The sequence below is a fragment of the Nicotiana tomentosiformis genome, chromosome 3 (genome assembly GCF_000390325.3).
Source record: "Nicotiana tomentosiformis chromosome 3, ASM39032v3, whole genome shotgun sequence".
In the NCBI taxonomy this organism is placed as follows: Eukaryota; Viridiplantae; Streptophyta; class Magnoliopsida; order Solanales; family Solanaceae; genus Nicotiana; species Nicotiana tomentosiformis.
The window spans coordinates 2,394,406-2,407,788 of NC_090814.1; the positions used below are offsets into that span (position 1 = coordinate 2,394,406).

Sequence of the window (13,383 nt, forward strand, 5' to 3'; positions counted from 1 at the left end):
GAAACAGTCGCGTAGGAGCAGAATTTTGTCCGCATAAGCGGATTTGCCTAGCTTGGAGAGAACTGCACCTGCGATGGTTTTTTCCGCAGGTGCGGCTAGAGATCCGCGGTTGCGAAAGTCTCTGGGCCGTGGTGCTTTTAAGTCGAGACTTAGCTCTCATTTCTCTTATTTTCTCTTGGGTTGGCCAAAGTTGAGGATATATTTTGAGGGGTTTTCATCGAGCAAAACGAGGTAAGTGATTCCCACATATTACAAGTTAAATACTTGGATTATATACAGATATTTACATGGAAATTCATGGAAATTGTGGAATTTTAAGAGGAAGACCTAGAATTGATAATTTTGGTTTTTCATCATGATTTTGGAAATGGAATTAGGAATAAATTGTATATTTGAGTTCATGGTGTTATGGGTAAAGTTTATCTTCGAATATTTCAGAATCCGGGCACGTGGGCCCGAGGGTTGCCTTTATTGAATTTTTGAGCGGAGTTGGGAATCATTATAAATTGTTATATTTTAAGCATTGAAGTATATTTTGATTGATTTACACGTTGTTTGACTAGTTTCGGTATGTTTGGCTATGAGTTGAGGTGTTAGAGAGGCGTTGGAGCCAGTTATGGAACTTCGGAGCGAGGTAAGTCATTTGTCTAACTTTATGAGGGGAAACTACCCCCTAGGTGACATAATTGTTATGTGATACTAGTTGTGGGTGATACGTACGCACGAGGTGATGAGAGTCTGTACGTGGCTAAAACATGTTTATGTCCGTGTAGACTTAGAACTTTATCATGTAATATTGGAATTATTTGAACTCATTCTACTGTCTTAATTAATTGAATTCATAATTGAAATTGATATATATATATATACACACACACACATATATATATATATATATATATATATATATATATATATATATATATATATATGTGTGTGTGTGTGTGTGTGTGTGTGTGTGTGTGTGTGTGTGTTAGGCTGAGCCTTTCACCTTGAGTGGTTGGCAAGTTATTTGAGAAACGGTAAAGATTATATTCACTTTGTGCTCATGTACTGTATTGTAAGCACGTGTGTCGTAATTTGATAATTTCCTTCCTTTCTTGTGGAGCGGGCCGAACGTCTCAATAGTATAATAATGCATCAATGGTTCGTGCGGCTCGACTCTCGGCAGTGTACACATTATTCTGGAACGGGCCAAACGACCTCAGCACAATCGTGCGTTATATCGTTGGCAGTCGAATATTCACGAGATTATCCTCCCAATGATGCCTAGCATTTTATATGGTATTCCTTATCTGTTTGATATTGGCACTTGATGCATTTGAGTTGTTGAGGTAGAATACAAGTCTGAGAAATTCATAACTTAATATTTGGAAGATTATGTAACTTACAGATTTACCCCATTATTGTTGTGTGCTTCATATCTGCTTATGATTTATTATATTGCTTTATTGGACCTCTAGTAAGTGTCGATGTCGACCCCTCGTCACTACTTCTCCAGGGTAGGCTAGATACTTACTGGGTACGTATTGTTTTACATACTCATGCTGCACTTCTGTACTAAATGTGCAGGAACCGACATGTTTATCTGGTGGTCATCTTGGCGCGTAGGCGCGGCTGTTGAGGAGACTTTATGGTGAGTTGTATTCCAGGCTACACATCACATCCCACAAAGTCTTCATCGTACTATTTACTTTATCCTGTCTTATTTACATTTCGGACAAATGTTGTATTATTATTGTATTCCTTAGTAAATGCTCATGCACTTGTGACACCGGGTTTTGGGATATGTTAGTTGTTGCTTACGAATTTATATATCATTACCGCCTGTCATTTCTTTTATAAACTACTACTTATGTACGTTCCCATGTATTTAAAATTGTAAATTTCCTTCCTTAATAAAATTTATGATTTCGAAAGTAATAAAATGAACAATTAATGGATAGTTCACTGTTGGCTTGCCCAACGGCGACGTTGGGCGCCATCACGACCTATAGTGGGTTTTGGGTTGTGACAGCTTGGTATCAGAGATCTAAGTTCACTTGGGTCTCATGAGTCATGACTAAGTCTAGTAGAGTCTTGTGGATCGGTATGAAGACGTCTGTACTTATCTTTGAGAGACTACAGGGCTGTTAGGAGCATTTCCCTTCTTGATTCCTCATCGTGTGATTTGATTCCTTTGAGGCTTATGCCTTTATTTCCTTCCTACTTAATCTTAGGCGACGTGGGATGCTTGTTATCAATTGGGCATCGAGGAGTTGTAGTAGTACTGTAGACGTGGTGCAAGATGTTTTTCCCTGCGTATTTGGGTAGATGTTCTGTTGTTTCAGCTCAGTATCTGTATTTCCTTTGGTTTGGAGGCTATTCACAAATTATTATGATGTTCATGCATTGTTATCGCACAGTGTTGGTATGATGGTAGGGTGCTTATTTATGGATTGCGGCAGTGAATGGCTCGAAAAGAGGATTTCTCGGTTCATGGTTTAGAGGTTCAACACTTAATTCCAGTAGAGGAAAGGCAATCGTTCTATGGATGTTCAGGCTTGGGTTGATGAAGTAACGAGACTTGATATTTTCGAGCGTGGTGGAATTCTCAATTATGATGTGGTGTCGTCGTCCTTGTTGAACGCATTAAGGCTCACCGGTGTTGTGTCTTCTTTGATTTGCCTCCGAGGCAGGGTGTTGTGAAATGGTTCCTGAGAAGCGGTTGTCGGAGATGGCGGTGTGTAGCGGTTTCAGAATCTAATTAGTGTTTCTAAATTGATGGCTCGAGAAAGATGATCTTCGAGGAGTCTTAGAGTTGGATTTGGTGGCACGCCGCCACGGGTATATTGTTGGATTGGGTGGCACGCCGCCACGGGTATGTTGTTCGGATCGGGTTGTATGCCACAACAGTATCATAGTTGGATTGGGTTGCACGCCGCAACATTGAGATTTTAAGTACAGTTCCCTATACTTATTTGTGTGCCTTGTTTCTTATCTCCGAGATGGAACCATAATATCGGCTTGGCCGTTTTATTCATTACGTGGGCTGGGTAGTTCTTTTCCAGAGTTTGCTCCTCCTTATGTGTCGTATTCAAGTTGTAGCTTGTCGGAGGAGCAAACTCTGGAAAAGAACTACCCAGCCCATGTAATGAATAAAACGGCCAAGCTGATATTATGGTTCCATCTCGGAGATAAGAAACAAGGCACACAAATAAGTATAGGGAACTGTACTTAAAATCTCAATGTTGCGGCGTGCAACCCAATCCAACTATGATACTGTTGTGACATGGCACCCGATCCGAACAACATACCCGTGGCGGCGTGCCACCCAATCCAACCCGAACATGCTACCGAGTGGTACTCAACCCGAACATGCTACCGAGTGGTCCGGAAGCATTTCAGCGCTTATTATGGACGGTTGGCATTTCGAAGGTTTAGGAATTTCCTAAGTTTGGTTCGAAGTAGGCATTGGTGTTATCGATGTCAATTTGGGGTTCCGAGCCTTAAAATAGGGACGCAAAGTTTGGCGTCATTCCGAAATGTTTTGATATGATTCAGACGCATTCATCGAAGTTTGGAAGTTGAAAGAAAGATTTTGATCGACGATTCATGATTTTGATGTTATTTGTGGAGTTTCGAGCTTTTGCATAAGTTTGTATAAGGTATTGGGATTTGTTGGTGTGATTGGACGGGGTCTCAGGGGCCCCGGGTGCGAATCAGATTGAATGGATCGAGTTTGGACTTGGGTGAAGTGTTGAGGCAGCTGGGATTTGATGCAATCGGACCTGTGTGGAAAGGGTCGCAGGCGTGAGCCCATAGGCGCGGCATTGTGGTTGCAGAAGCGACATTTGGACTAAGCTGGGATGGCTCAAATGCAAGGATATTTGCGTATCTGCGAGCCCGCAGATGCGAAGAATGTTCCGCAGAAGCCGAAAGCGAGTTGGGCAGCTGGGGTCGCAAAAGCGGAACGTATCCGCATGTGCGAGAGCGCAGGAGCATGGGGTGGACCGCAGAAGCGGTCTGCGGGAGCGAAATTTGGTTCACAGAAGCAGATTTGCCTAGCTTGGAGAGAACCACACATGCGATGGTTTTTGCCGCAGGTTCGGCTAGAGATCCGCGGGTGTGAAAGTTGCAGGGCAGTGGTGCTTTTAAATCAAGACTTAGCTCTGATTTCTCTCATTTTCTCTTGGGTTGGCCAAAGTTGAGGAGCTAGTTTGAGGGGGTTTTCATTGAGCAACACAAGGTATGTGATTCCCACCTATTACAAGTTAAATACTTGGATTATATACGGATTTTCACATGGAAATTTATAAAATTTCATTGAAATTGTTGGATTTTAAGAGGAAGACCTATAATTCATAATTTTGGATTTTCACCATGATTTTGGAAATGAAATTAGGAATAAATTATATATTTGAGTTCGTGGTGTTATGGGTAAAGTTTATCTTCAAATAAATTTGGAATTCGGGCACGTGGGCCCGAGGGTTGACTTTATTGACTTTCGAGCGAAGTTGGGAATCATTATAAATTATTAAATTGTAAGCATTGGAGTATATTTTGATTTATTTACACGTTGTTTAACTAGTTTCGGGACGTTTGGTTTTGAGTTGAGGTGTTAGAGAGGCGTTGGAGCCGGTTATGGAACTTTAGAGCGAGGTAAGTCTCCTGTCTAACCTTGTGAGGGGGAAACTACCCCATAGGTTATGTAATTGTTATCGGCTACTAGTTGTGGGTGCTACGTACGCACGAGGTGGCGAGAGTCTGTACGTGGCTAAAGCATGCTTATGCCCGGGTAGACTTAGGGCTTTATCATATAATATTGAAATTATTTGAACTCATTCTATTTTCTGAATTAATTGAATTCATAATTGAAATTGATTTAGAAATTTATATATATATACACACACACACACACACACACACACACACACACATATATATATATATATATATATATATATATATATATATATATATATATATATATATATGTATGTATATTAGGTTGAGCCTTATCACCTTGAGTGGTTGGCAAGTTATTTGAGAAACAATAAAGATTATATTCACTTTGTGCTCATGTACTGTATTGTAAGCACGTGTCTCGTAATTCGATAATTTTCTTCATTTCTTGTGGAGCGGAACGAATGCCTTGGCAGTATAATATATGCATCTATGGTTCATACGGCTCGACCCTCGGCAGTGTACACATTATTCTGAATCGGATCGAACGACCTCGGCATAATCGTGCGTTATATCGCCGGCAGTCGAATATTCACGAGATTATCCTCCCACTGATGCCTGGCATTTTATATGGTATTCCTTATCTGGTTGATACTGGCACTTGATACATCTGAGTTGTTGCGGTAGAATACAAGACTGAAAAATTCATACCTTTAAAAGAAATTTTTGGAAGATTATGTAACTTACAGATTTACCCCATAATTATTGTGTGCTTCATATCTGCTTATGGTTTATTATATTGCTTTATTGGACCTCTAGTAACTGTCGACTTCGACCCCTCGTCACTACTTCTCTGGGGTTAGGCTAGACACTTACTGGGTATGTGTTGATTAACGTACTCATGATGCACTTCTGCACTAAATGTGCAGGAACCGACATGTTCATCTGGTAGTCATCTTGGCGCGTAGGCGCAACTGTTGAGGAGACTTTATGGTGAGCTGCATTCCAGTCTACACATCGCATACCATAGAGTCTTCATCGTACTATTTACTTTATCCTGTCTTATTTACATTCCTGACAGATGTTATATTATTATTGTATTCCTTAGTAAATGCCCATGCATTTTTGACACCGAGTTTTGGGATATGCTAGTTGTTGCTTACGGAGTTATATATCATTATCGCCTTTCATTTCTTTTATAAACTACTAGTTCTGTACATTCTTGTGGATTTAAAAGTGTAAATTTCCTTCCTTAATAAAATTTATGATTTCGAAAGTAATAAAATGAATAATTAATGTGATAGTTCACCGTTGGCTTGCCCAACGGCGACGTTGGGCGCCATCACGGCTTATAGTGGGTTTTGGGTCGTTACAATGTGCCTCCATTATAACTTGGTGAATTGATTGTCAATGTGAATTTAATTGTGTAGAGTCACTATATCATATTCTGTTGAGTCATTGGTAACATAATGGTTTAAATAAAAAAATTACTTACATGCTTTATTCTATGTGCCTCTTAAGATAGAACTCGTTATCTCACTCAGTGCCTTATTATTCTATATGGTTATCGAAGTTTCACTATAATTCGGTTCTCAAATTATACTCATCACCCTATTAGGTGTTTACCTTACTTAAAATTGTTATCATGTTTTTCCCTAACAAATTCTATATATAATTCGTTAATTTAACTTAATTTTTTCTTTATTTAAAAATGATACTTTAACTCAATTTTATTGATTTCTAAACTAAACCCATCTTATACTCTGTTTCGTACAAATTGTATATTATTTTACTTTACTTGATTTCTAAAATAAACTCAGTATTTCATTTGACACCTTACTTTATTCAAGATTGTTATTATATTTTATGGTGTTTAAATATATCTTTCGTTCATCTAAATTAATATTTATCACGGTTGCAAAGTACATGGTAGAACATGGACTTTGTCGTGCGAAGGTGATTGTTATTGTGGGCACGAGGTGTTGTATGTGTAAGATTTGAAAATTGTGGTCTATGACTTGTGGTGCCTCGGGGTAATTCTTGTGTAGGTCCACGCGTTGGGAGCGATTTGATCATTTGAGTTGTCATCCATTTTTCCTTATTTGAGTTCATTTATATCTAATCGGTGTTCTGATTATATTGTTTCTTTATTACTCGTTTACCACTTGCTGCCATTTATGTTTCTATTACTTCATTGTTGGTTGTAAATCAATAATTTTTCCGCCATTGGTCTTACATTGATGTTCTTTTCATTGTTAGCTTATGTATATCTTGAACAGGTTTTTATGTCTAGTAGGTGTCATGACCTGACTTCGTCACTACTCTACCGATGTTAGGCTTGATATTTACTAGGTACCATTATGGTGTACTCATGCTACGCTTCTGTACATTTTTGTGCGGATCCAGGTATTCTGATTATGTTGTTGAGAGTTGCGTTTGCACGGTGAGAGACTTCAAGGTATACCTGTTTGACGTTCGCAGGCCTCGGAGTCACTATCTTACTTCATTATGCTATTGTTAAATTAAAATTCAAAATAGTATTATTTTTAGAAATTCTAGTGTGTTTTAGTAGTGCTTATGACTTCGTACTACCGATTTTGGAAAATGTATAACTATTGGCCTCTTGCGGATATGTATGTTATTTAATGGTTTATGATAAAAGATTAAATTCTTCAATTCTGTTATTTAATCAGCATGTGTTAGGCTTACCTAGTCATGGAGACTAGGTGTCATCACGACATCCTAAGGTGGGAAATTGGGGTAGTGACAAGTTAGTATAAGAGCTCTAGGTTCATAGGTGCTACGAGTCATAAGCAAGTTTAGTAGAGTCTTGTGGATCGGTACAGAGACGTCTGTACTTATCTTCGAGAGGATGCGAAACTATTAGGAAATTCCACTTCTTTCATTCCTTATCGTGCGACAGTGATTAATCTTGAAGCATATATCTTATATTCCTTTGTATCCACTCGTGAATGATATTGCGCACTCGGTATCAGCTATGCTCCGACGATTTGTGATGCTTCAGATGGACTACGATAGAGCTAGGGATACTAAAAAATTATCTCAACGTGTCATCCAGACTGAAGATGCAGATGTATTGAGAGATCATTCAATTGTTCATGTGGGGGTGAAATGGGTTCTGGCATCTAGTTGATAAGTACGAGCTTGGGAAGATTTAATTGGTTGCCTAATCATCGCGATCGTGGTAGGGTCATGAGGTAGGTGTGGATTTTAGGATAGTTGGTGGTATTAGAGACTATGTGGTTCGTATGGGATTGCTACTCAGTGAAAGGCATATCTTATCATTCAAGGCACTGGACGAAGCGAGTTAGACTGTCACGAGGATGGACATGCGCTTAGTATATGATTTGAGGTATCTCATGATTGGTGTGGTAAGAGCTATGAAGGTTAGTATTGTTGATCATCGGATGTTGTGTCTTATGGCTTCGCGCCAGGTGGGGGAGTCCACTATCGATGATTAGATTGCAGGGTCATGTGTTATATCAGCTTTGGGTCTGAGGTATATATGTGGTATATCTGTATTACTGCTAAATCTATATTTCAGTATTAGAGAGGTTAGAGAAGAATCTTCAGATTCACAGAAGGCCTCTTTAGAGTGGGTATCTCGGTTGCAGCATTGTTGGGTGCTTCAGAGGAAATACAACGATTTATGGGCCTTCGAATGGCGTGGTCCGTGCTAGGATCTCCCGCAGCGAACTTTGATTTGGAATCATTATATACCGATGAGGAGAAGTATTAACTTGAAGACAAGTCAAGGAATATTCGAGGAAGTGTGTCAGCTCAGTGGTGTTGGGTCAGCATGGTAATAAAGGCAATTGGTTCTTTTGGTATAGTAATGCCTTACCTGTATTTTTGTGGCAATACTCTTGGGTTTGACGGCTTGTGTGACTTGGTTGAGTTGGGGAAGTTCAGTTCTGATGGCTTGGTGGTGGCAGACGGGCCGCGAAGAGTTCTTGATAGTATTGACCATAGCTTGAACTAGATATCTGATACCGGCATAAGGAACATGTTGCGTGTTACAATTTTTGATTGGATGTGGTCACATGTTTTAGACGACATGGACGATTTCAGATGTTTAGAAGAATGCTAGCATCATTTGGTACCACCTGGGAAGGGTGCGCACCCCAGAAGGCGCACTGTGCTTTGACTTGCAGATGCCTGACATGAAGGAATTATGAAAGTATTTATCATGAGATGATCGTGTATGAGGAAGGTGTCAGTCATTTGAGTAGTGCAGTTGGGATCGGATATGGAGATTCTGGCATTTTAAGGATCAGAAGACTAAGAAGTTTCTCAGAGGCAGCTTATTCCATGGTTGCGAACGGTAAAGGTATGCTAAGAGATTGGCGACTGATGATATATGCTATAGCTATGCTGTTGTGGGATTTTCGGAAACTATCCACGTATTTCGGAAGGATCATAATTGATTTTGAGGCAGCTGGTAGGCGTAATGAGAATGTATATTCTACACCGGGTCAAACTTGTTTACTCATCACAGTTAATATAGCGGGTGGTATCATCAGTTAGAGTTGACATTATTCGTGTTCAGATATGTTCTATGTGTTACTCTTCTACGCCACGACGGGTTGTGAGACTATTGACTATTTACATATGATGCGGTTATGTTTGGGCTTTGTAGCGAAATTCGAGCGAGATTGCTCTTGGGGTGGTGAATGGGTGATTGTGCCTTGGTTATGGTCTCCTTGTTTCTGGTATATAGTGATATCCGTATCTCCGTGGTTAGGGTCACGTGGTTTGTATGTTTGTTGTTGATATGCTTATATTTGTTGATTGTGAGTATCATGGCTCGACGTATTCCAGATGGACGGGTATCAGATAGGGTCATGCATCGCAGCAGCGTTATGTTAGGATATGATCCTTTGTGCTTATTTCGTGTGTTATGTTTCCCCTTGTGTGGTGGATTAATAGTATAGCGCTTCGTGGTGGTATCTATTGAGCTGACAGGACGATTCCTTCATTTTCATTCTCGTTCCATCATTGGTGTATCTGAGTTATTGTTTGTTGGTGCACGGATTGCATGGCATGTGGCTCTAAGTAGGATTTGTGTGACAGTTCAGTCGAGTAGATGTACTGGATGAGGTGAGGTTATTGAGCCTAAAATGAGTGCCATCAGATTGGATTAAGGTATGTTTGGAAGAATAGTATCACTAGCTAGCTTAGATTTTAGCTATGGTTCTTATGGGGCAAGAGAGCTCCACGACTTGTTGATCTGATGGATGGTTATGAGTTTTTGTATGTTTCTTTCATCATTGGTAGTGTACAAAGGTTCGGATTAAGGTTTTAGCTGATATGAGGGTTGTTACCAGTGTCGGGTTAGTTATCGACCAGCTATTGCGGTCGAAAGTAATTGCTATGAGTATTTGAGTTGTGTGGTATATTATGTGATTATGTCTTGAGATATGATTATGGATTGATACAGCTTGCTCAGAGTTATACGGTGCATAAATGCAAGAATTGGGTCATATAATGAGTTCCAGATGTTGGGGATTTGGGTTTTAAGGGTTGTAGACTAAGGTAGAAGTAAGGATCCTCTGTTGAGTGGTGTTGTCGGGCTTATATGGATTGGGGTGACATGGTATTATGTGTATGGTGAGGTTATATGGCGATTTGATGGCTTTAGAATGACTCTTGGCATGTTCGAGGACGAACGTATGTTTAAGTGGGGAAGAATGTAACGACCTGACAGGTTATTTTGAGCTTTAGCGTTCCATTCGATGGTTTGAGACTTTGAGTAGCTTCATATTATGTATTATGACTTCCGTGTATGGTTGGTTTTGGGTTTCAAGCGGTTCGGGATTGATTTGGAAGAATGATTCCCGTTTTAGAAGTTTTAAGTTGGAAGAGTTGACCAAGGTTTGACTTTTTGGTAAACAGACTCAGAATTAGGTTTTAATTATTCTAATAAGTTTGTATGATGATTTTGGACATGTTCAAAAATTTTGGTTAAATTCGATGAGTTTTGGATAAGTTTGGGTTGTATGGTGATTGTTTTCGGTTTCGACGTCGATTTAAGCATAAATATTACCATATTGAGCAAACGACCTTTGATTCATGTTTCGACTAAACCATTATATCCTTATCATAATTTTGAAACCATAGGAACTGCAATCATCAAGTTTCGACATCGTATGAGGAATTTATGGTCATTTTACTAAGAATTGAATTACCAGATTTGTTTCAGATTAATTACAAAATTACCACTGAATTCGTATTTAAAAATCTGCACTATTTCCAATATTGAAATCAACTTATCTCCTTCATTATAAGGTCAAATGGAGTGATTCAAAAGCCTACCTTGATTGGAATTTCACGAGGCATACATTGGAGGTATCAAAAGTGAGTTTTGGGATCATTTGGTATAAGAAACAAGGAAGAACAACTGGACATTTTTGGCTACTAATGTTGTTGGAGTTTTTCTCATCTTGAAAGTTTGGGATTAGGAGAAATCAAAGATGTTCTTCAAGTTTCTTCCATGGGGTAAGGTCTAAACTATAACCTAAGTATTTCTCTTTGATTCATTCCCTTGGTTTACGATTTAATCTATGATTTTAATTGAAAACCCATTTAATTCTTTAAATGAAGACCTAGGGTTATGTCCTAAATTTTAAAAATTAAAAATGAGTTAGAAACGTTTATTTCCCGATTCCTTTTGGGGTTTTGTTCTCATATATTAGAAGAACAACATACTCAAATTTGGCAAGTTTTGGAGGAGTATTTCGGGAGATATGGGACCCAACTAGTGTGGGTTGGACTCTTGGGTTATGAACACCCAAGAGCGATGTTTTGGCAAATTGGTTGAGCTATCGGACTCCGATTGAGTCGATTTTTGTTCGTGTGAGCTTGTATTAGTTCGGGCTTCGATGGGGTAAGCTTGAATTTAGAATCCAAGGCGGGCTCAACATTGACTTTTGTTGGCTTTTGAGAAAAATATAAAGATTATAGATTTATTAATTGTAATTAGTTTCTCTTGCATTGTTTGATGTTATTAAGTCATTTTTGGTTAGATTTGAGCTGCGTGGAGGTGAATTTTAGGAAAAAAGCTATTTCGGAGGGTTGAGTTAGCCTAGTTGAGGGAAGTATCTTGCCTAACTTTGTGTGGGGGAAACTACCCCTTAGGATTTGGGTTGATTGTTATTTGTGTTATGTGAAAGCCGTGTACGCAAGGTGATGAGTGGGTACACGGCCTACATGTGGTATTTGACCGATTTAGATTATCTAGACTATTTGACGTTGTTAGCACTTGTTCTACCTCTTACTTGTTATTTTGCTCTTATATGCTTTAGTTGAAGTTATTGCCATCCTTATTGTCTTGTTACGTCTTAATTGTTGAATCACTTTTAATTGAAGCTGTTATTTAGTGGAATATTATCATGTTGAGTTATTGGTGTTGAAGTTGTAATAGTTGTTATCACATTGAAGAAAAATTGTTAAATGTGAAGATACCTTTTTTTGTTGAGCATTCTCATTCATTTTGTTATTGTTGAAATTCTTGTACACATTGTGGTTGAGCCATGGGCTATTTGTTGTGAAAATATTGGTATAGTTGATTTTGTGGCAAGTTGTGGCATATGTGCACTTGTGGTACGAGTTGTGATTGTGTTGTGATATTGATACACATGCGGTGGTATAATGCTAGGGGTTCATACGCATGAGGTGAGATCAAGTGGGCTTGATACGCGTGTTGCTAGTAGGGGAACTACTTGAAGCCACGCGATGAGATAAGGTGGGATAAAATGCGTGTAGCTATTTCGGGAAAAATGATTTTCAAAACTAAATGTAAGGCTCACGCGGTGATATAAGAAAATATTGTGATTGACAATGTGAAATGTGAATACGAGGAGGTACCTTGGTTGTGATTATTATTGTACATTCCATATTGGAACAACTTGTTGATTTGAACGGTCATTGTTCTTCCTTCATTCATTTATCCACATTTTGATTGTGTTTGGTTATTCGTTATTATCTTGGTGTTGGAATGATTGTGGTTTCTACTGTGAGTCATGCATTCTACGTGATTTGTTGTGTTGCTTTAAAATGCCAATCTGTGCCTTCGTTATAACTTGGTGAATTGATTGTCAATGTGAATTTAATTGCGTGGAGACACTATATCATATTCTGTAAAGTTGTTGGTAACATTATGGTTTAAATAAAAGAATTATTAACATGCTTTATTCTATGTGCCTCTTAAGATATAACTCGTTATCTCACTCAGTACTTTATTATTCTATATGGTTATCGCACTTTCACTATAATTGGGTTCTCAAATTATACTCATCACCATGTTAGATGTTTACCTTACTTAAAATTGGTATCATGTTTTTCCTTAACAAATTCTATATTTAATTCGTTAATTTAACTTATGTTTTGCTTTGTTTAAAAATAATACTTTTACTCAATTTTATTGATTTCTAAACTAAACCCATCTTATACTATGTTTTGTACAAATTGTATATTATTTTACTTTACTTGATTTCTAAAATAAACTTATTATTTTATTTGATACCTTACTTTATTCAAGATTTTTAATTTGTTTTATGGTGTTTAAATATATTTCTTTCATCTAAATTAATATTTATCATAGTTGGAAAGTACATGGTAGCACGTGGGCTTTGATGTGCGAAGGTGATTATTATTGTGGGCACGAGGTGCCATACGTGTAAAATTTAGAAATTTTGG

At 38.4% G+C, this 13,383-nt stretch overlaps 1 protein-coding gene across 1 annotated transcript in view; it reads right to left on the reverse strand.

The window, feature by feature from the left end:
- LOC104114923 (large ribosomal subunit protein P1-like) overlaps window positions 1–4,156 on the reverse strand; it is a 146,656-nt gene extending 142,500 nt beyond the window's left edge. The window contains exon 1 of the mRNA XM_070196663.1: window positions 4,146–4,156. The gene's annotated coding sequence lies outside the window, so the exon portion shown is untranslated. The remainder of the gene's footprint in view (window positions 1–4,145) is intronic.
- Window positions 4,157–13,383: the final 9,227 nt, after the last annotated feature.